Source organism: Acomys russatus, chromosome 11 (genome assembly GCF_903995435.1).
Source record: "Acomys russatus chromosome 11, mAcoRus1.1, whole genome shotgun sequence".
Lineage (NCBI taxonomy): Eukaryota > Metazoa > Chordata > Mammalia > Rodentia > Muridae > Acomys > Acomys russatus.
In genome coordinates this window covers 27,588,313-27,611,319 of record NC_067147.1, presented here as the reverse complement: position 1 = coordinate 27,611,319, position 23,007 = coordinate 27,588,313, and the positions used below count along the sequence as shown (strand labels likewise).

General features: G+C 40.7%; 1 pseudogene; it reads right to left on the bottom strand.

Annotated features, from left to right (window-relative positions):
- Positions 1 to 1,629: 1,629 nt before the first annotated feature.
- On the bottom strand, positions 1,630 to 22,787 carry LOC127195328 (60S ribosomal protein L12-like; annotated as a pseudogene).
- Between the last annotated feature and the right edge of the window lie 220 nt (positions 22,788 to 23,007).

Below are 23,007 nucleotides of genomic sequence, written 5' to 3'. Positions count from 1 at the left end.
ATAATCATGTGCTCTTGAAGCCAGACTCCAAGTGTTTAAATCCCAGCTTCACCACTGCATTCACCAAAACTCATACATTACACTGTATTGTTGCTTTGATGTTGTTTTGAGGTTTAGAGATTAAAAAACAGATAGGCATGTAGAACCATGCAAATCATATCAAGCATTATTGAAAAGTGTTCCAAAATATTTGACATGGAGAGAAAGACAGGAGACTGATCCCCACTAAGGATACCATGTAACAAAGCATAGTTATGGAAAGTGTGTGCTGAGTGAGTGACCCAAAGATCTTAATCCTCTGTTCATCCATTGCAAACTGAGACTCTGCAATTTGTCCCAGATCTGACTTGTGTCCTTCTTTGAAAGTACTCTCTTTCTTAATGAATTTTACCTTATACCACTAAAAGAAAACAGTACGATAAAGGGATAAGATTGTGGCTTATATTCTACTAACTTTGGCAGTATATTTTAAAACAAACAATAAGATGTTTACATTATCTAGCACTCTTGGCTACTAGTAAAAAACAGGAATAATGGCTCACTGATGTTGTCTCAGGGATGATTTGCTGAAATCCTGCATCATAATGTGTACATTTCAAGTTCCTAGTAATTACAGCCCCATATACGAGACCTGAGGAGCTCTCCTCCCACTATCTTCCTGTACTCAGGCCACTTCCAAACAGAATGGAAAACTGTCCAAATCTCAAGTGTCAGGTATGGTTAATCACAGCATTTGGGAAGCAGATACAGATGGATCAGGAGTTCAAGGCCAGCCTCAGTTATATAGCAAATCTGAAGCTAGCCTGGGATTCAAGCGACAAAAAATATAAACAAGCAAATAAGGAACCTTCCTCAGGACCCTGTTGTGTTGGATTTACACCATAGTATACACCTTAAGGCTGTATAATCTCCTATGGCCTATTCACCCTTTCTTCTATAGGATGCTGATGAAAATGATACAGTCCTAAACTTAAGTAAAGCAAAACTACATTGAAAAGATCTTGGCCAGTTGTGTGTTCTCTAAAAATTATTGTGCTCAAGATTATCTTTACCACAGCTAACTCCAGATAATTTCTTTCACGGTCAAATTCCTTGAAAACTTTAACTCTAAGAAACCGAAGTTTAATCTATCTATTCTTGGGAGTTAAACACTACCACTAGAAAACCAAGGTGAAATAATTATTAAATAATCATTCCAATGACATTTTTATCCAACGCTTTCTTACATTTGAGTCTAAAACTTACTCACACTGTGTTTTTATTACATGCATTAATTAGGACACTGTGTGCTGTCTCAACATATGCACGTAGTGTTCACTAATCAAATCTTTTCCTGTCCTTACATTTATGTTTGGAGCCTTTACATTCCTGTCTTCCAGGTCTTCATAAAATACATAATAGTTTATTATGAACTGTAGTCACCCATTGTTTTAAAGTGTACTTATTAACTATCTTTCCTTGTTGAGGCCTGTTTTAAACTAAAGGGGAAAATTAAAAATGCTCTACTAAAATAGAATTTAGAGCCAAGTTACTTTACTATAAAGTTAGAGTATGTGGTGAGGAGGGGAGGAATATAAATAAATTTCTTTGTCAGACAAACATTTTTGAAATATTCTCCTTTGTTTCTTTTTAACTAGCTGAATATTCTGCTACATGACTGTTGATGTCACCTATGATGTCACGAAGACGGCAGCCATACACATTGCAGCCTACCAACTATGTAGTTCCCAGTATCTCCTTAAAAGTTCCAGAATGGTCTCTGGCTAAGGACCGGTGCAACACACATCAAGCCATGTTGACAATCTCCTCCAGGTGGTATCCCTACTGTGTTTAATGTTTTTCTGCTGCTTTCTGTCTCTTGCTGGCTCCTTAGGGGTTTTGATGATCAGGGCAGAGGCAGAAGTTGCACACTCAGTCTGGATCTGTTCTGAGGGTCAATTTCACTGTCATACTCAAAACCTCCCAATCATGTGTTGCCTTGGCAATGTCTTCAGCAACCTCTTTTGGAGCAGAGATGGAATTTGGGGGCCAGCATGGTTTTGATGCCAACCTCACCTCCATGGTACCTCAAGTATATAACTTTGACCTCACCTGGGCCAAACTTGGGTTTTATGGTGGAGGTGAATGGTGTCAGAGAAATCTAGTTTGTAATGGCCAAAGTTGTTCCTCCTTCAAGCCAAAAGCCATGAAAATAAATTCTAAAGGCAGGATTGTTGGCACACACCTTTAATCTCAGGACTTGGGAGGCAGAGGCAGGTGGACCACTGTGATGTTCGAGGCCAGCCTGGTCTACAAAGCGAGCCCAGGACAGCCAAGATAACACAGAGAAACCCTGTCGTGAAAAAAAAAAAAAACAAACAAAAAACAAGAGTAAATTTAATAATAATAATAATAACTACTACCACTACTGCTACTACTACTACTACTACTTTCATATGGCCAAGAAGATCACTAGCATCTCTCTAGTGGAGTATGGATGATTATTATGATGATAACCCTGACTGTAAACTTGATAGGATGTCTGTCTTCATTTCTCTTCCTATTGCTATGATAAAACATCCAGACCAAAGTAACTAAAGAGTAAATGAGTCTACTTCAGCTCACAGTTTAACATAGAGTCTGCCAGGGTGAGGAAGGCACAGCAAGAGGAACTCAAAGCTGCTGTTCATATTAAGCTCACATTGGAAGAAGACAACAAGGGAAGGCATGGATGTTAGTGTAGGAGCCTGGTTTCTCCATGTTATACAGTTCAGAGCACCAGTCCTGGGAGTGGAGCCATCAACAGAGGGTGGGTGTTCCAACCTCAGTTGATATAATCAAGACAATCCCATGCACACATGCTCAGAAGCCCTTTTCCCAAGTGATTCCAAGTTCTGCTGAGTTGACAATTAACACCAGTCATTATAACTGTCGTGAAAGCAAATCTCCAGGCACATCTGTGAGGGATTATCTAGATTAGGTTCACTGGGACAACTGAGCCCTAAATATGAGTGGAAATGTTCCAAGAGCTGTTTACTAGACTGAGTAAAGACAAGGAAGAAAGCTGAGCACAAGCATTCATTGTGTTCTGCTTCCTCACTGCACACAGGATTTGACCAGCTGCCTCACACTCCTGAGGCCATATTTTTTCTGCCCTGGCAAACTGTCACTTCAACTGTGAGCCAAAACAAGTGCTTTCTTCATTAAGTTGCTTTTGTAGGAAAAGTATTTTGTCCCAGCAGTGAGGAAAGCAACTGAAGCAAATATGCATTGTTATCTTTACTAGAATGTTCAAGTTCAGTAGAGATGGGAGTTACCCTATAGAACAGTAGTGGGGAAATATTCTTGCTACAGTGGCTCCTGTTATGTTAATGCCAAAAAATTTACAGATATGTAAGTCTCCATAAATCTAATTCTTGAAGTATAAGATAAAATATGTCATTTGTAGTTTTTATAATTGTATGAAAAGCCTAATTTTGTCATTTTGAAAACTACCCTTTAGCTCCAGGTAAAAAATTAAAGTGGTTGACTAAGTGATTGCACTTGCTGCAGTGAGAGCAAAAGTCAAGAAAGACTTTGTGCATCTACTAACACAAAGAATATTAGTGAAAATATTAAGAAATTTCCTAACTAATGAGAAGAAAGCAATTATAGTGACATGGGATTACAAGCATGAAAGTTCATGAATGAGAAATAGTATTTAGTTGTTCAACAATAAGAAAATCAGAAAGAAAAACAAAAGAAGCCAAGATACAGCTAAGATGTCAGCAACTTTGAGTAGAAGACAAATAATTGAAACAAGATAAGTGTGATTAAGAATAATAAAAAGGTAAATTATAAGAATATTGTGACAGCACAGAGGGATGGCATGAAGTTTAGAAAGAGAAGTTAATTAAGCCTGTTTGGAGGAGTTAGAAGTGAGATGAATCTTTAAAACTGAATGAAAATCATGAGTTTGGAGAGACCACGGTACTCTAGGTGATCTGCACCCACATCAGAAACACACAACTATCCATAACTCCAACTCTAAGCAAGCTGATGGCCTCTTCTGGGCCCCACAGGCACCTGCACAAACCATCTATAGACAAATACATATAAAGGTAATTATAAATAAAATATTTTAATTGGTCTAGATGGGAAATTAGAATGAGCAACTGAAGCAGAGAATAAAAGGTATGAGGAATCGTGGAAACAACTTTTCAGCTAACTGAAAATACTTCTGCATTGCTGGATTGCGAGTGCTAGTCAACTTGTAACTAGGAGAAAAGCATTGAAAACAATTAGTATCATTCTATGCTTATAGCACCCTAGTATAGAAAGAAGAATTATTCTTTCTATATCAATTAATACAGTAAAATATTATGGCAACAGTTTTCTTTAACCAGCTAGTTCCCCAATGATTGAGACAGAGAGACTATGATTTATGATTCAACTGTAAGCACTATGCTGGGCAGATTCTAACTTACTCTAATCCTAGTACCTTTAAACCACATAGAAGTTAATTACTTGCTAATTTGATGACTCCTTAGATGGCTTCTGCTCCATCAGACTGTCCTTACAACCATGTGATCATCACCATCTTGCCTCGCCTCGACTTTCCGCTCTCTCCAGCTTCCTGTCCTCCTGCCACATCTTCTGCTGTCCTTTCTCTCCCTCCTACCTTTCTGCTCTCAAACACAAGCCTGGGCACCTAAAATTCTACATCACTTTCTTCTGCCCAGCCATAGGCTTCAGCCTCTTTATTTAGCCAATCAGAGATAATTGGGGAACATTCTGTATCATCACATACTTATAGGAGATGGTTAAACATTTATAACAATGCCCATGCAGGGCTATAATAATATCTCAATGCATTGAAATCAGCATTTGAAAACACAGTTGGACCTTCCTCCAATAACCTAGACTTGAACTCTGAACCATAGCCCCCTTCAAAAACAATCAAATGTAGTGCAAACAATTTTCTTCCTAAGCAGGCAGCAGAATTTGACAGCATTAATCGTGTGGGTTCTGGCCTTAGGCCATGCCAGAGCCATGCGATATGTGCCAAGGAAATCTGCAGATTTAGAGTAGAACCAGCTCAAGAAAGTGAAGTGAGTTGTCATTAACCAACCTGGAATAGATCAACCAAGCCCTTTGATGTTGGACATAGAGCTCCAGTACTTGGAGTTTTCCCTGCTGGGTTTCAGTCATTTTACTTAAGAACTTCTTGCCTATACCCAACATCTTTCCCTTTGAAATGGTAATGTATACTCTGTGGTATTGTATGTATGTAATTGCTTTTTTGATTTTATGGGGAGTTACAATTAAAAGGTTGCTTTGAGTCTCAGGAGAGACTTGAACTTTGAAACAGCCTTGAAACTGAAAGCCTATGGGAACTAAAGGCATTTTTCCACCATGATATGACCACAAGCATGGGGCTGTGAGGAGACACCATGATAATAGCAACTCTTAAAAAAATATATTTAATTAGGGCTGGCTTTACAGTTTCAGAGGTTTAATCCACCATCGTCACGGCTGGAAGCATGGCAGCAGGCAGGTAGACATAGTACTTAGGAAACATAGTGCAGAGTGAAGGAGCTAAGATCAGAGGCAGCAGGAAGTGAGCTGACTTACCCTTCTGACACCTCAAGGCCCATCCCCTAGTGGTGCACTTCTTCTAACAAGACCACACTTACTCCAACAAGGCCACACCTCCTAAAATTCTACTCCCTCTGAGGCTATGGGGCTATTTTTTTCTTTTTTAGTTTTATTTCTTTTCTTAACATATACATTTATATTATTACCCATAAGTAAAATAAACTACATACAACAGGAGGAACCACAAGACACTCAGGAATTATATAAATGTTACAATCATAGTGAATTTAGCAAACTTGAAGTAAACATCTTTCCTATCTTAGTGAGTCTAAAATTCTGAATGAAAATCAATATCTATCATATCTCATCTCTATTAACTTAAAACATCTATTCAGACCCAAAAACATCTTAACCCCTAAACAATAAAGCTTAATTGTAAGACTAAACTATGTGGTCTTCAACCCCATCAGAGACTGGAGAAGGAATAAAACTTAATTACCTGGGATCCAAGATGGCGGCGAGCAGTGTGGACCGCGTTTGGAGGCTCCAGTGAACAATTCAGGGAATTGCACAGATTTCTGAGCCAGGAACACCGAGGTCCGAACATCACGGCAGCAGGAGTGCTCCACGGTTCGGAGGGACCAGGGTGCGGAGGACCTGCGTGCCCCTGCACACGGGAGGAGCGTGGTTTTTCTCTGATCGGAGCGGCAGCGGCAGAGGCGGCAGCACCAGCGGCACCAGCAGCGGCGGCTGAGGTTTGCAGCTCATAGCCTTCCGGTGGAGGCGATTGGTGTGGTGGCTGGTGGGAATTGCAGCGGGAGAGGGGACTCGGGGCAGGATTTGGGTCGCGTGGAGCCTTTGGACCCAGATTGGACTCGGCGGACAGTTCGGCCCCAGAGTCCCGGGTATTGGCCCGGCCCAGCAAACAATTCTGCCTGAGGCACTAACTCAGCGTGGCCATAGCTCCCCTGCTGTGGCGCAGGCTTAGTTGAGCACGCTGCTCCACACTGGGCACCACCTCAGCTCAGCGGCAGCTCCCCTGCGGGGACACAGTGCGGGCGGAGCACTTGTTCCACCACTGGCGCTATCTCAGAGCAGCCGCAGTTCTCCTGCTGTGGCGCAGGCTTGGTGACGTGCTCGGTTCCATCCTGGGCACCACCTCAGCTCAGCGGCAGCTCCCCTGCGGGGACACAGTGCGGGCGGAGCACTTGTTCCACCACTGGCGCTATCTCAGAGCTGCCGCAGTTCTCCTGCTGTGGCGCAGGCTTGGTGACGTGCTCGGTTCCATCCTGGGCACCACCTCGGCTCAGCGGCAGCTCCCCTGCGGGGACACAGTCCGGGCGGAGCACTTGTTCCACCACTGGCGCTATCTCAGAGCAGCCGCAGTTCTCCTGCTGTGGCGCAGGCTTGGTGACGAGCTCGGTTCCATCTTAGGCACCACCTCAGCTCAGCGGCAGCTCCCCTGCGGGGACACAGTCCGGGCGGAGCACTTATTCCACCACTGGCGCTAACTCAGAGCAGCCGCAGTTCTCCTGCTGTGGCGCAGGCTTGGTGACGAGCTCGGTTCCATCCTAGGCACCACCTCAGCTCAGCGGCAGCTCCCCTGCGGGGACACAGTGCGGGCGGAGCACCTGTTCCACCACTGGCGCTAACTCAGAGCAGCCGCAGTTCTCCTGCTGTGGCACAGGCTGGACAGAGCTCTCGGTTCCACCAGCTCTAAGACTCTGGTTGGACACAGTGTACAGTTTGAATCCAGAATTCCTGGCTGAGATTGGTGGTCAGTTCGGGCCCTGAGTCAATAACTGACCACAGCACGCACTTTGGGCCAAAAGGCCCTAGTGGAGCTTGGTGCGTAGTCCCAGCCCAAAAATTCTGGCTGGGCCCTGTGTGCATTTTGGGCCCAAAATCCCTAGCTGAACTTGGCAGACGGTTCTGGCCCTGAGAATCTAGCTGAGTTCTGCCCGTGGTTCGGTCCCAGTGCTCCTGGCTGGACTTGGCAGGGAACACAGAAGGCTGTGGATACCTTGGCCTAACCCAACGCTCATTCAGAGACCCAGAACAATTGCAGGATCCACAGCAGAGGGGGACTGAGGATCACTGGCTGTGAGAGACCAGAACAACAGGGCTAACCTCCTAACATCCACACCAGTGAAGCTTTGAGCTCGCAGCCTAGGGAAATCGTAAGAAAACAAGTGAATCTATCGTCAGACACCCTCCATTCAACTCTGGAAGCTACCCAACAAAAACAAAGACGGCAAGATGTCTAAAGGACAACGAAAAAGCATACGCAAAAAACCCCAAAACAACATGGCGTCTCCAGTTTCCAGCTATCCCAAAGAAAACCACCCAGAGAACTCAAATACAACGGAAATACAAGAAAATGACCTCAAATCCTTAGTAATGAGGATGATAATGGAGGAAACAAATAAAATTCGTAATCAAATGCAGGAAGACGCAGACAAACAGGTGAGAGACATAAAAGAAGCACATAGAGTGGAACTGGAAAAATTGCAGGAAAATGCAAACAACCAGATGAAAGAAATAACTAAAACGGTTCAAGCTCTGAAGACCTATAAAGAGGCAATGGAAGAAACTCAGGAATATACAAAAAATCAGATGAAAGAAATCAAAAAATCAGTTCAAGATCTGAAAATGAAAATGGATTCAATGATAAACACACAGACAGAAGAAAAACGAGAACGTGAGACCTCAGAGAAGAAGGCGAGCAACACAGAGGTGAGCTTTTCTAACAGAATCCAAGAGATGGAAGAACGAATCTCAGGGCTAGAAGATACAATCACAGATATTGAATCAACCATTAAAGAAAATGCCAAATCTGGAAAACTCCTGACACAAAACATCCAAGAAATTAAGGACACCATGAAAAGAAGAAATTTGCGGATAATAGGCATTGAAGAAAGAGAAGACATCAGACTCCAGGGCCCAGAAACTATTCTCAACAAAATCATAGAAGAAAATTTCCCCAATCTAAAGAAAGAGATGCCTATAAACATACAAGAGGCCTACAGAACACCAAATAGAATTGACCAGAAAAGAAAAAACTGCCCGCCACATAATAATCAAAACACAAAACATGCAGAACAAAGAAAAAATATTAAAAGCTGCAAGGGAAAAGGGCCAAATAACATTTAATGGTAAACCTATCAGAATTACACCTGACTTCTCAGCAGAGACCATAAAAGCCAGAAGGGCCTGGACAGAGATCCTGCAAACCCTAAGAGAACACAGATGCCAGGCCAGACTACTTTACCCAGCAAAATTATCAATAACCATTGATGGAGAAAACAAAATATTCCATGACAAAAACAAATTCAAACAGTACCTATCCACAAACCCAGCTTTACAGAAGGTACTAGAAGGAAAACTCCATCCCAAAGGGTCAAGCTACAACCAAAACTACCCAGGAAATAGATAACTATCCCATGGCAAAAACACAACTACACAAACGCTCGACTGGAAACAACATCAAAATTAAGACTCTTAACAGTCACTGGTCATTAATATCTCTCAACATCAATGGCCTCAATTCTCCAATAAAAAGACACAGACTAACCGAATGGGTACATAAACAAGACCCAACATTCTTCTGCATCCAAGAAACACATCTCACCCATAATGAAAGGCATTACCTCAGGGTAAAAGGTTGGAAAAAAATATTCCAAGCAAATGGTCACAAGAAGCAAGCAGGTGTAGCCATTTTAGTATCGAACAAAATAGACTTTCAACCAAAATTAATCAAAAGGGATGAGGAAGGACACTTCATACTCATCAAAGGTAAAGTCAACCAAGATGACATCACAATTCTGAACATCTATGCTCCCAATACAAGGGCACCCACATATGTAAAAGATCTCCTAAAAAAGCTTAAACCACACATCGATCCCCACACAATAATAGTGGGAGACTTCAACACCCCACTCTCACTGAAGGATAAGTCATTGAAACAGAAACTAAGCCGAGAAATAACATCATTAACCAATGCCATGGGTCAAATGGATCTAACAGATATCTATAGAACCTTTCACCCAAACAAGAAAGAATACACCTTCTTCTCTGCACCCCATGGAACCTTCTCCAAAATTGATCACATCGTAGGTCACAAAGCAAGCCTCAACAGATACAAGAGGATTGAAATAATACCTTGTATCCTATCAGATCACCATGCTCTTAGGCTGCAATTCAACAACAACAGAAATAACAAAAAGCCTACACGTTTGTGGAAACTAAACAACTCTCTGCTAAATGACACCTGGGTCAGGGAAGAAATAAAGAAAGAAATCAAGGAGTTTCTGAAATTCAATGAAAATGAAGAAACAACATACCCAAATTTGTGGGATACATTGAAAGCAGTGCTAAGAGGAAAATTCATAGCACTAAGTGCCTTTAAAAAGAAATTGGAAACATCACACATAAGCATCTTAACAACACAACTGGAAGCCCTAGAAAAAAAAGAAGCAGAAACACCCAAGAGGAGTAGACGCCTGGAAATTATCAAACTCAGGGCTGAAATTAACAAATTAGAAACTAAGAAAACAGTCCAAAGAATCAACAAAACCAAAAGCTGGTTCTTTGAGAAAATCAACAAGATAGACAGACCATTAGCCAAACTAACTAAAAGGCAGAGAGACAGTATTGAAATCAACAAAATCAGAAACGAAAAGGGAGACATAACAACAGACACTGAAGAAATTCAAAGAATCATAAGATCCTACTTTGAAGGCATATACGCCACAAAATTTGAAAATCTAAGGGAAATGGACGATTTTCTTGATCAAGTTCACTTGCCAAAGTTGAGTGAAGAACAGATAAACAAGTTAAATAGTCCCATTTCCCCTACAGAAATAGAAGCAATCATCGATGGTCTCCCAACCAAAAAAAGCCCAGGGCCAGATGGTTTCAGTGCAGAATTCTACCAGACCTTTAAGGGCGAGCTAATACCGATACTCTTCAAGCTACTCCAAAAGATAGAAATGGATGGAAAATTACCAACTTCATTCTATGAGGCCATAGTCTCATTGATACCTAAACCTCACAAAGACTCAACAAAGAAAGAGAATTTCAGACCAATTTCTCTTATGAACATAGATGCAAAAATACTAAATAAAATACTTGCAAAACGAATACAGGAGCACATCAAAGATATCATTCATCATGACCAAGTAGGCTTCATTCCAGGCATGCAGGGATGGTTTAATATACGGAAATCCATCAATGTAATCCATCATATAAACAAACTGAAAATAAAAAACCACATGATCATCTCCTTGGATGCAGAGAAAGCATTTGATAAAATTCAACACCCATTCATGTTTAAAGTTTTAGAGAGATCGGGGATACAAGGCACTTTCCTCAACATAATAAAGGCTATATACAGCAAGCCAATAGCCAAAATCAAAGTAAATGGTGAGATACTCAAGGAAATTCCTCTCAAATCGGGAACAAGGCAAGGCTGCCCACTCTCTCCATATCTCTTCAATATAGTACTCGAAGTTCTAGCCAGAGCAATAAGACAACAAAAGGAGATCAAGGGTATCCAAATGGGAAAGGAGGAAGTCAAATTATCCCTCTTTGCAGATGATATGATAGTGTACATAAGTGACCCTCAAAACTCCACCAGAGAACTCCTAAAGCTGATAAACACCTTCAGCAAATTGGCTGGATACAAAATTAACTCAAAAAAGTCTGTAGCCTTCCTATACACAAATGACAAGCTTACAGAGGAAGAAATTAGGAAAACCACACCCTTCACATTAGCCACAAGCAATATAAAATATCTAGGAGTTACCCTAACTAAGCAAGTGAAGGACTTGTATGAAAAAAATTTCAAAACTCTGAAGAAAGAGATTGAAGATGACCTGAGAAGATGGCGTGATCTTCCTTGCTCATGGATCGGGAGAATTAACATAGTAAAAATGGCCATCCTACCAAAAGCAATCTACAGATTCAATGCAATCCCTATCAAAATAACTACACAATTTTTTAAAGACATTGAAAGTTCAATTCTGAACTTCATATGGAAAAACAAAAAACCCAGAATAGCTAAAACAATCTTGTACAATAAAAGATGCTCCGGAGGAATCTCCATACCTGATCTCAAACTGTACTATAAAGCAATAGTGCTTAAAACAGCATGGTACTGGCACAGCAACAGGCTGGTTGATCAGTGGAATCGAATCGAAGACCCAGATATGAATCCACACACATATGGTCACTTGATTTTTGACAAAGAAGCCAAATCCATTCAATGGAAAAAGGATAGCATCTTCAACAAATGGTGCTGGTCTAACTGGAGGTCTATGTGTAAAAAAATGAAACTGGACCCATATTTGTCACCTTGCACAAAACTCAAATCCAAGTGGATTAAAGACCTCAACATAAAACCAGAGACACTAACTCACTTAGAAGAAAAAGTGGGAAAGAGCCTGGAACATATTGGCACAGGAGACAACTTCCTGAACAGAACACCAACGGCCCAGGCCTTAATGTCAACCATTAATAAATGGGACCTCATGAGGCTGAGAAGCTTCTGTAAGGCAGGAGACACTGTCAAGAGAACAAAGCGACAGCCTACAGACTGGGAAAAAATCTTCACCAACCCTACATCTGACAAAGGTCTAATATCCAAAATATATAAAGAACTCAAGAAATTAAACACCACCAAACCGAATAACCCAATTGAGAAATGGGGCTTGGAACTAAACAGAGAATTCTCAACAGAGGAGTATCAAATGGCTGAGAAACACTTAAAGAAATGCTCAACCTCCTTAGTCATCAGGGAAATGCAAATCAAAACAACTCTGAGATTCCATCTTACACCCATCAGAATGGCTAAGATCAAAAATTCAAGCGACACCACATGCTGGCGAGGATGTGGGGAGAGAGGAACACTCCTTCATTGCTGGTGGGAATGCAAACTAGTACAGCCACTTTGGAAATCTATCTGGTGCTATCTCAGAAAAATGGGAATAGGGCTTCCTCAAGACCCAGCTATTCCACTCCTTGGAATATACCCAGAAGATGCTCCAGCACACAACAAGAAAATTTGCTCAACCATGTTCATAGCAGCCTTATTCATAATAGCCAGAACATGGAAACAGCCTAAGTGTCCCTCAGTAGAAGAGTGGATAAAGAAACTGTGGTACATATACACTATGGAATACTACTCAGCTATTAAAAACAAGGAATTCCCGAAATTTGTGGATAAATGGATTGAGCTAGAAATGATCATAATGAGTGAGTTAACCCAGAAGCAGAAAGAATCAAATGGTATATACTCACTTATATCTGCATACTAGCCCAAGGGGCATGTCCCACGAAAGCCTTCACTTACCAGGAAACTGGGACAGAGGGGAAGGCATCCTATTGGGACTCTAAATGAGAGACGCATGGGAGAACAGCAAAATAAAAGGATCCAGAGGGTCCTAGAAATCTACAAGTAGAACAATATGATAGGCAGATTTGGGCCCAGGGGTCCCGCTCAAACTAAGGCACCAGCCAAGGACAATACAGGAGGTAAACTTTAAACCCCTTCCCAGATCTAGCCAATGGTCAGAATATTCTCCACAGTTGAGTGGAGAGTGTGATACGACTTTCTCACGTACTCTGGTGCCTCACATTTGACCATGTCCCCTGGAGGGGGAGACCTGGTGGCACTCAGAGGAAGGACAGCAAGTAGCCAAGAAGAGACTTGATACCCTATGAGAATATATAGGGGGACGTAATCCCCCTCAGGAACAGTCATAGGGGAGGGGAATAATGGGAAAATGGGGGGGGAGGAATGGGAGGATACAAGGGATGGGATAAACATTGAGATGTAACAAGAATAAATTAATAAAAAAAAATAATAATAATAAAAAAAAAAAAAAAAAAAAAAAAACTTAATTACCTGAGTGAACCAGAAGGGCAGGTTAGCAGCTTCCAAAATGAAAAGATGACAAAGACAATTTACTGCCTGAACAGTCACCTAAAACTCTCTATTACATTGGAACTTCATCTTCAGCCTTCTGGCCCAATATATCTGACAGACATATTTGCGAGGCAGGAACTATTGAGGACTTGCTTACCCTGTCTTGGCAGAGTTTGGCCATCGACTCTGCTATGGGGCTGTTCTTATTCAAACTGCCACTGATAGGATGAGGAGGAGGGCAGCGAAACATTGACTTCTAGACATGACAGTTGCTGTTGCAGCTATCAGTTTACACCAACTGTACAATATCAAGCCGGGAAAACTTGCAGTTTGAACAGAGAAAGGGCTCTGAGGTCCTACCCTTATCAGAAAAGCTATTAATAGTTAATGGCTGCTAAGGGAAGGAGAATCACTCTCCTTTGAGGTATGACGGCTGATAATTTGCCCATGCCTGTGCAGATACATACTTATCCATATGCATATGGGAGATATGAGGGAGAGGTAGAAAAATATAGTGATGGACAGATATGGCAAAAATATATTGTATAGATGTCTTCCGAGTCTCTGCTCACACCGATCACTGCACCACGATATCTCTCACACAAGAATCCCATTTGGGAAGTCACCAGGAAAAATTAACATACATAGAGCCCTCTCTTAGGCCTGCCTTGGAATATTGCAGGGAGTTAGAAATGCTTACAATTATTCTGATATCAAGAAACTGTCAATCCATGGTGTGTTTGTTTGTCTTTGGTGCTTGGTTTTGAGGCAAGAGAATAGGGAGGGAGTGAAGTCAAGCCAACTATGCACAAAATTAGCATACTAGGAAACTGGTTGGCAACACTAAGCTATTTTGCTTGAAGCCAATTTTTGAGGCTTCTGTTCATTGCCATGGAGGAGCTGTCAGAAGTGCTAGACCCAGTTATAGACCCAGAATTTCCTTGGATGTTTCTGAAGTCCTACAGGCAGAAATGTCAGCAAAGGTCCTGAAGAAGCTGACCCTCAACCCCAGTGCCAAGCGGTCAGTACTTCATTGCATTGCGGTAGCCACCTGATTAAGAACAGATCGGTCTCATGAGGTCCCATTTATTAATTGTTCACCTTAAGGCCTGGGTTATTCAGAAAGTTGTCGCCTGTGTCAATGTGTTCCAGGCTCTTCCCCACTTTTTCCTCTAACTGATTTAGTGTCTTTGATTTTATGTTGAGGTCTTTGATCCACTTGGACTTGAGTTTTGTGCACGGTGACAAATATAGGGCCAATTGCATTTTTCTACATGAAGACATCCAGTTAGACCAGCTAATTTGTTGAATATGCTATCCTTTTTCCATTGAATAGATTTGGCTTCTTTGTCAAAAATCAAGTGACCATATGTGTGTGCATTCATTTCTGGGTCTTCAATTCGATTCCATTGATCAACCAGCCTTTTGTTGTGTCAGTACCATGCTGTGTTAATTACTGTTGCTCTCTGTAAGGCAGGAGACATTGTCAACAGAACAAAGCAACAGCCTACAGACTGGGAAAAGATCTTCACCAACCCTACATCTGACAAAGGTCTAATATCCAAAATACATAAAGAACTCAAGAAATTAAACACCACCAAACCAAATAACCCAATTGAGAAATGGGGCTCAGAACTAAACAGAGAATTCTCAACAGAGGAATATCGAATAGCTGAGAATCACTTAAAGAAATGCTCAACATCTTTAGTCCTCAGAGAAATGCAAATCAAAACGACTCTGAGATTCCATCTTACACCCATCAGAATGGCTAAGATAAAAAATTCAAGTGACACCACATCCTGATGAGGATGTGGAGAAAGAGGAACACTTCTTCATTGCTGGTGGGAATGCAAACTAGTACAACCACTTTGGAAATCTATCTGGCACTTTCTCAGAAAACTTGGAATAGTGCTTCCTCAAGACCCAACTATTCCACTCCTGGGAATATACCCAGAAAATGTTCTACCACCCAAGAAGGACATATGCTCAACCATGTTCATAGCAGTCTTATTCATAATAGCCAGAACCTGGAAACAGCCTAAATGTCCCTCAATTGAAGAATGGATAAAGAAACTGTGGTACATTTACACTATGGAATACTACTTAGCTATTAAAAACAAAGAAATCCCAAAATTTGTGGACAAATGTATGGGACTAAAAATGATCATACTGAATGAGTTAACCAAGAAGCAGAAAGACTCACATGGTATATACTCACTTGTAATTGGGCACTAGCCCAAAAGGCATATCCACAAAAGTCTTCACTTACCAGGAGATTAGGATAGATGAGAGGACATCCTACTGAGACTCTAGGGAAAAGAAATATAGGAGATAGGGAAACAGAAGGACCCAGAGGGTCCTAGAAACCTACAAGAAGAACATCGTGATGGGTGGTTCGGGGCCCAGGCGAGTCTGCTCAAACTGTTGCACTAAGCAAGGACAATACAATAGTAAAAATCAAACCCCTACTCTGATCTACCCAATGGACAGGACATTCTCTACAGTTATGTGGAGAGCAGGGACTGACTTTGACATGAACTCTGGTGCTCCATATTTGACTGCCTCCCTTCGGTGGGGAGCCCTGGTGGCACTAAAAGAAAGAATACGCAGGCTACCAAGATGAGACTTGATAGCATGTGACCATATAGTGAGGGAGGAGGTCCCCCTCGGTCACAGAACTAGGGAGGGAAATAAGGTGAAAGCAGAAGGGAGGGAGGAATGGGAGGGTACAAGTGATGGGATAAAAATTGAGTTGTAATCTGAATAAATTAATTAAATAAAAATTTAAAATTAAAAAAAAAACCCAGACCAGTGGAAAGCAGAAGTGCCTTTCCCAGGAGAAGGGTCTGCAAGTTATGAGATCCTATAGCAAGGATGAAAAGATTTATTCAGATTGAGAAGAAACTAAGACGTCTTCATGGAAATGAGTATGAAGAGAACAGTGAGCCGTTTAGATGTCTCTGCACTTCCTGCCTATATTAAGGGTGGGATCCTTCCGAGAATGCTAAAGTAGGGGAAACTTAGGATAATCGATTTAAAGTGTACACTGTCCTTATTGCTGATAATGTCTTGCAGCAGATGTGAAAGCTTTTTGTTGTTGTTGTTGTTTTGTTTTTTTAAGACTTGGTTTTTCCCAGGGCTAGGGAGTCTCTTCCGAACTCGTTAACCTTTAAATTACAGGGAACGTGTGAAGTTCGAATGCATATGAGGTATGTCAATGACTTAAGTTTACTTTGACCCAAGGAAGCAAGAATGAGTAGACGGTGCTGTGTGAGCTTCAGAAGCCTCACGTCTGGGGCTAAGGAAGAATGTAAACAGAATTGGCAGTAGTTTGGTTTAGAAGGAGATGGGAATACATCTTTGGATTTTCTAATTGGCAGAAATTAGTGATAAGGGCAACCTTGTTATCTTCTTAATAAATAAATGCACAAAACAGATTGAAATGAACCATTGGAGATTGGGGATTTTTTTTTTACATGTGTATACCAATACATGTGCAGGTCAGAGTAACTTTTCAGTATTTGTCTCCCCATGGATCACATTCAGTTGATCAGGCTTTGTGGCAAGCACCTTGGACCACTGAGCTGTCCGTCTGGCCTCTTGTTTACATTTTTGTGTCTATGTGTATGTGCATTCCATGGGGACAGTGTTAAGGGTCAGTTCTCCCCTTGTGGATCAAACTCAGTGTTGTAGGAATGCTGGCAACCTGAAACAGATCCTTCTCTGCAGCCCTGCCTGGAACTCATTCTATGGACAAGGAAGGACAGAGACTCAAATTCAATAGAATCTTTTCTTTGCTTCTAGGGTCTTGGGGATTAGAGGTATGGGCTATTAATGCTGCTTATTTTTGTCTGAGACAGATTATACATCTCCTGGGCCTGCCTCTATCTCCAAGTGTTGGCACCAATGTCTGCAAAATGTTTGTGTATTTGTTCATGCTATGTAATCAAGAATAATTGATCAGTATATTCCTTTTTAAAAAGAGAGAAGAAGAAATAGAAATATTGAAGAGAACTCAAGCTAAAGTTAAGATGGAATCACAATAAAATCTTTGATAGCTATTCATTTTTTTAAATGTCAACTTAGCAACCCTGATTAAGTATGACCTATTTCTTTTGTTTGTTTTTTTTATTAATTTTAAAAAAACTTTTTACATATACGTTTATATTATTACACATATATACAATAAACTACCTATAGCAAGAACTGTGACACAATCAGGAATTATATAAATGTTACATTCTTAGTGTTTTGGATATTTGTATTTGGCAGCCCTGAAGAAAACATTTTTCCCATCTTGTTGCATCTAAAATTCTAAATGTAAATCAATATCTATCACATCTTGTCATTATCAACTGAAGACATCTATCTAGACCTGAGAACATCTTAACCCCTAAACAACTAAGCTCCATTGTAAGACTGAACTATCTGGTCTTCAACCCCATCAGAGACTTGAGAAGGAATAAAATTGATTACCTGAGTATACCAGAAGTGCAGGTTAGTGGCTTTCCAAATGAGAAGATTACAGAGACAGTTTGCTACCTGAATAGTCACCCAAAAGTCTCTATAACATTGAAGCATCATCTTTAGCCTTCTGGTCCAATATATCTGACAGACAGATTTGTGAGGCAGGAACTATTGAGGACTTGCTTACCCTGTTTGGCCATCAACGCTGCCTGCGTCCAAGCTTGCCCTTATTAAGTCAGAATTCTGTCTGTGGTAGAAAAAAGGACATTTTGCCCAGTGGCTTGGTTGCCACATTTGAAACCATCTCCATAAAGAGATTCTTTGATGCTCATCATCCTCTTTGAGGTAGGCTGGGTGTTAGGAGATAACCTGCCTCATTGTCAGTGAATATTTAAAATAAGAACATCTTTAAGTGCCATATTCTGTATGTCTCTGAGATTTTTGAAGACTTAATCTAACTATTTTACCTTAGCTTTCTATAATGACCTATTTCCTAACTAATCAAATTTAAGAAGTTTTAAGCTTTTATTAATAAATCATTTATAAATATAACTAATTCAGTCTCTAAACCCTAGTCTATTTTAAACAAGTAACTACAAGAAAATAGTTGCTCTTTTTTTGTAATACTAATGTCTTCTTAACAGAAAAACATAGTGTCAAAGGTTTAAAAAAAATCACCTAAAATAGTATCAGAAACAACAAACATTATTATTAGCAAATATATATATCATTCTTGCTTCTACTTGAAAATACATAAGACTGTACATTTCCACAGTGCTTAGAAGCTAGAAAATCAGTGAAAAGTCTGGTACCAACTGGTTTGGTATTTGATGAGGCCTATTTTCTGCTTATAATGTGGTACCATTTTGTTGTGTCCTCTGGAGGACAAATGCGGTGTTGTCATGTAATAAAAAGCAATGAATGTGCCAGAGAGTTCTAGGCCACCCCTGCTTTACACGCCTTCAGACATGAGGGCAAAATCCTCAGGACTTAATCACTTCCTACAAATCCCATTTCTTAAGGAAATCATAAAATGGGTTCAGTTCCAACATAAATTTTGGAGGGTTAAAATCATGACTGTATTTTCATGGTACTTTAAAGCATTCTAATATATATATTAGATATATATTATCTATAAATATTATCAATTAAAATATATATATGGTTCTGAAAATGTAAATATATCAGTTTCAAGTTTTTATTCTATGCAAAACATTTATTTAGTTAGTTAATTTTGCATCCCAACTGTAGTTTCCCCTTCCTCTCTTCCAAACACACCCCCCACCCAGCTCTCCTCTTCTCTCCTCCATTTCTATTCAGGAAAGGGCAGGCCTCTCATGGGCATCCACCAGCCATGGCATACCATGTTGCAGTAAGACTAGTCACCTCCCCTCATATTAAGGATGGATGAGGCAACTCAGTAGGAGGAAAGGGTCCCAAAAGTAGGCAACAGAGTGAGAGGCAGCCCCTGCCCCCACTGTTGGGAGTCTCACAAGAAGATCAAGCTACACAACTGTAACTTATGTGCAGAAGGCCCAGTTCAGTGCCATGCAGGCTCTCAGATTGTAAGGTCAGTATCTGGGAGGCCCAATGAGCCCAGGTTAGTTGATTCTGTGGGTTTTCTTGTGGTGTCCTTGACCCCTCTGGCTCCTACAGTCCTTCTTCCCCATCTTCAGAAGGATTTCCCAAGCTCTGCTTATTGTTTGGCTGTGGATCTCTGTAACTCATTTCTATCAGAACTGAGTTAGGCGTCAATTTATGATTATAGCAGAATATCATTAGAAATCATTTCATTGGCATTTTTTCCATTCATGCTTGGTTCTAATCTAGGTATTATCCAGCCCCTAGGTCCTGGCCCTCAAGACTGGGTCAGGATGGCCTCCTTCTCGTGGAATGGGTCTCAAGGTGGGTCAGTCATTGGTTGGCCACTCCCACAGTTTCTATACCACCACATCTTTTACTCCAGCACATCTTGTAAGCAAGACAAATTGTAAATCGAAGGTTTTGTAGCTGGGTTGATAGTCACATCCCCCTCCTCTAAATGTCCTGCCTGGTTGGTTCAGGCTCCATATTTCCCATTACTAGGTGTCTTAACGAGAAACACACTCATAGATTCCCTGTAGCTTTCACTGAACTAGGTTTTTAGTTTGATCCAGTGATGCCCCCTTCCAATTCCAGTTGCCTCTCCCAGTACTCTGTGTTTACGGAGTATCTTGTGTATTGTATAGATGTATCGCTTGTCAATTAAAAAACCTATGCCCTCTAATAATAATGCATAAGGGTTCTGTAGCCAACAAGAAGCATTGTCTATGCTTAGTTATTCATGTCTCAGCCAGTCTCAGAGCTAGTCCCTCATCCCCTCCTGATCACCCCTCCCTCCCTCATTCCCTCTCCCTCTCTCCCTTTGTTTCTACCACAGACAGAATTCTGCCTTAAAAAGGGCAAGCTTGGATGCAGGCAAAGTCGATGTTGATGGCCAAAGTCAGCCAAGACAGGAGAATCAAGTTCTCAATAGTTACTGCGTCACAAATATATCTGTCAGATATATTGAGCCAGAAGGCTAAAGAAGATATTCCAACATTATAGAGATTTTTGGTTGACTATTCAGGTAGCAAACTGTCTCTGTAATCTTCTCATTTGGAAAGCCACGAACCGCACTTCTGGTATACTTAGATAATCAATTTTATTCCCTCTCAAGTCTCTGATGAGGTTAAAGAACAGATAGTTTAGTTTTACAATGAAGCTTAGTTGTTCGGGGGTTAAGATGTTTTCAGGTCTAGATAGATGTTTTAAGTTGATAATGACAAGATGTGAGGGAGATAGATTTACATTCAGAATTTTAGACACATCAAGATAGGAAAGATGTTTTCTTCAAGGCTGCCAAATACAAATACCCAAAACATTAAGAATGTAAAAATTATATAATTCCTAATTATGTCATGGTTCTTCTTACTATAGTAGTTTATTGTATATATGTGTAATAATATAAATGTATATGTAAAAATAAAAAATATTTAAAGAAAGATAGGAATGTAAATTTATTTTCTTCAAATCAACAATTACCTCAAACCATGTATTCTAAATACTTTGCCTATCCCATCTTGTACTGACTTGCATTAATGCCAAATAAATAAGTACTTAAAAAAAAACAAAAACAAAAACAAAAAATAACTATGGCCTATAGGATAGGTAGACTAGAAGGTTAGAAAGTGGGAAGGCAAACTGACAGAAAAGATGATTCTGGGATAGTGCCAGGCACATGAGAGTCACCCAGCAATGTGTGAGGAAGACAGATTCATGGTACCTAAGCAGAGGTAACCAGCCACATAGCCAACCTAAATATAGAATAAACTGGTTATTTTCAGTTATGAGCTAGTCAGAGAAGACCCTAGCTATATGACCTAGGTATTTGTAAAAATATTTTGAGTCTCATGACTCCAGGAACTTAGGACCAGGAGGAAAAAACACTGAGGCAATCTCTCCCTCCATCCTCCCCATACCTGATCCATCCTGTTCCCATCCCCACCCCTCCCCTATCCAGATCCACCTACTCCTGTCCACCTTCGAGGTCCTTTCTATAAAAAATATTTTAATACAGATTCTATCTGATAATCTTTACCTAATTTCTAGCCCTGTTCACTTTCACTTCTTGGTAAATTTTATAGTGTCTATATATGGTACCTTCCACTGCCATTTCTTCAAATTAGGGTCATGTACAGTATATGGTTCCTCGGGTTTCATCAACAAAGTAAACTGAGCTTCATGATACATCAACAGTTTTCATAGTAATCCCATTTTGATGGCTGGAACATGGAGCAGAGGAATCCAGTGAAGGAAGCATGGGGTGATATTCACTAGAAAGCTGTAACAATGGCTGTGAGTCTGGGTTCTTCCAGCTCACCTGCAACCATCTGAGACTTAACAGAAACATAATAACTTCCAGAGTAATTAAGCAATTATTCCAGTGCTGGCTATGTATATAGTCAGGAATTCAGAGAGACCTTAGGCAGAGTTCCTGAGGGAGGTCTACATAAACATCATTACATAGGCAGAAATTCAACCATTTTCCTTAATTGATTTTTATACCACTAACTATACTGACTAAATATATCTTTGTTATCAACTTTTTAAATTTTGGACTAGCTTAATTACATGGATTTATGTATCTGATACCTCTTGCGGCTGTCATAAGTTGCTATAAATTTGACATCACAAAAGAACAGAATCTGGGTGTGGTGGCATATGCTCAGAGTGGGTAGCATTTGGGAAACAGAAGTCAGGGGACTGTCTCCAGTTTGAGACCAGTCTGAGCTACAAAGTAAGTTCAAAAAAGAAAAAGAGATAGGATATGGAGGGAGTGGAGGGGGAGGGAGAGGAGGGGGCAGAGAAGGGGAGGAGTCAGAGGGGGAGGAGGAGGGAGAAGGAGGAGGAGGAAGAAGAGGAAGAGGAAGAAGGGGAGGAGGAGAGGGAGGAGGAGAGGGAGGAGGAAGAAGAGGCAGAAGGAGGAGGAAGGGGAGGAGGAGAAAGAAGAAGAGGAGGAGAAGAAGAGGAAGAGGAAGAAGAAGAAGAAGAAGAAGAAGAAGAAGAAGAAGAAGAAGAAGAAGAAGAAGAAGAAGAAGAAGAAAAGAAGAAATAATTTCCTGGTGATCTAGGGATCCGTTCTCACTGGCTAAAATCTATGTGTCCTCTGATTCCCACAAGGAACATGCAACTCTTCAGAAAATCTGAGATGAATCACCCAGCTCAGAAAGCTCAGAATCTTTAATTTTACCTCACCAAAAAAGTCCTTTTTGTCATCTAAGGTAACAAACAGCTCTGGGTCCCAGAGAGTAGACATGGCACCTGGAGGGACGGCAAGTTTGCCTGCCCCAGTAAAGTATTACCAAACAAGTAGCTAATATTTTATGTCTTAGAAAGTTGTTAAATTATAACTAAATTTAGGAGTTCTTTTTTACATGTTTTGAGAAGCCTCCATTTGATTTCCAAAGTGGCTTCAAAAACCAAAGTGAGCCTGCTACAGAGACACTGGAGTGTCCATGATCATTGCTACACTGTTT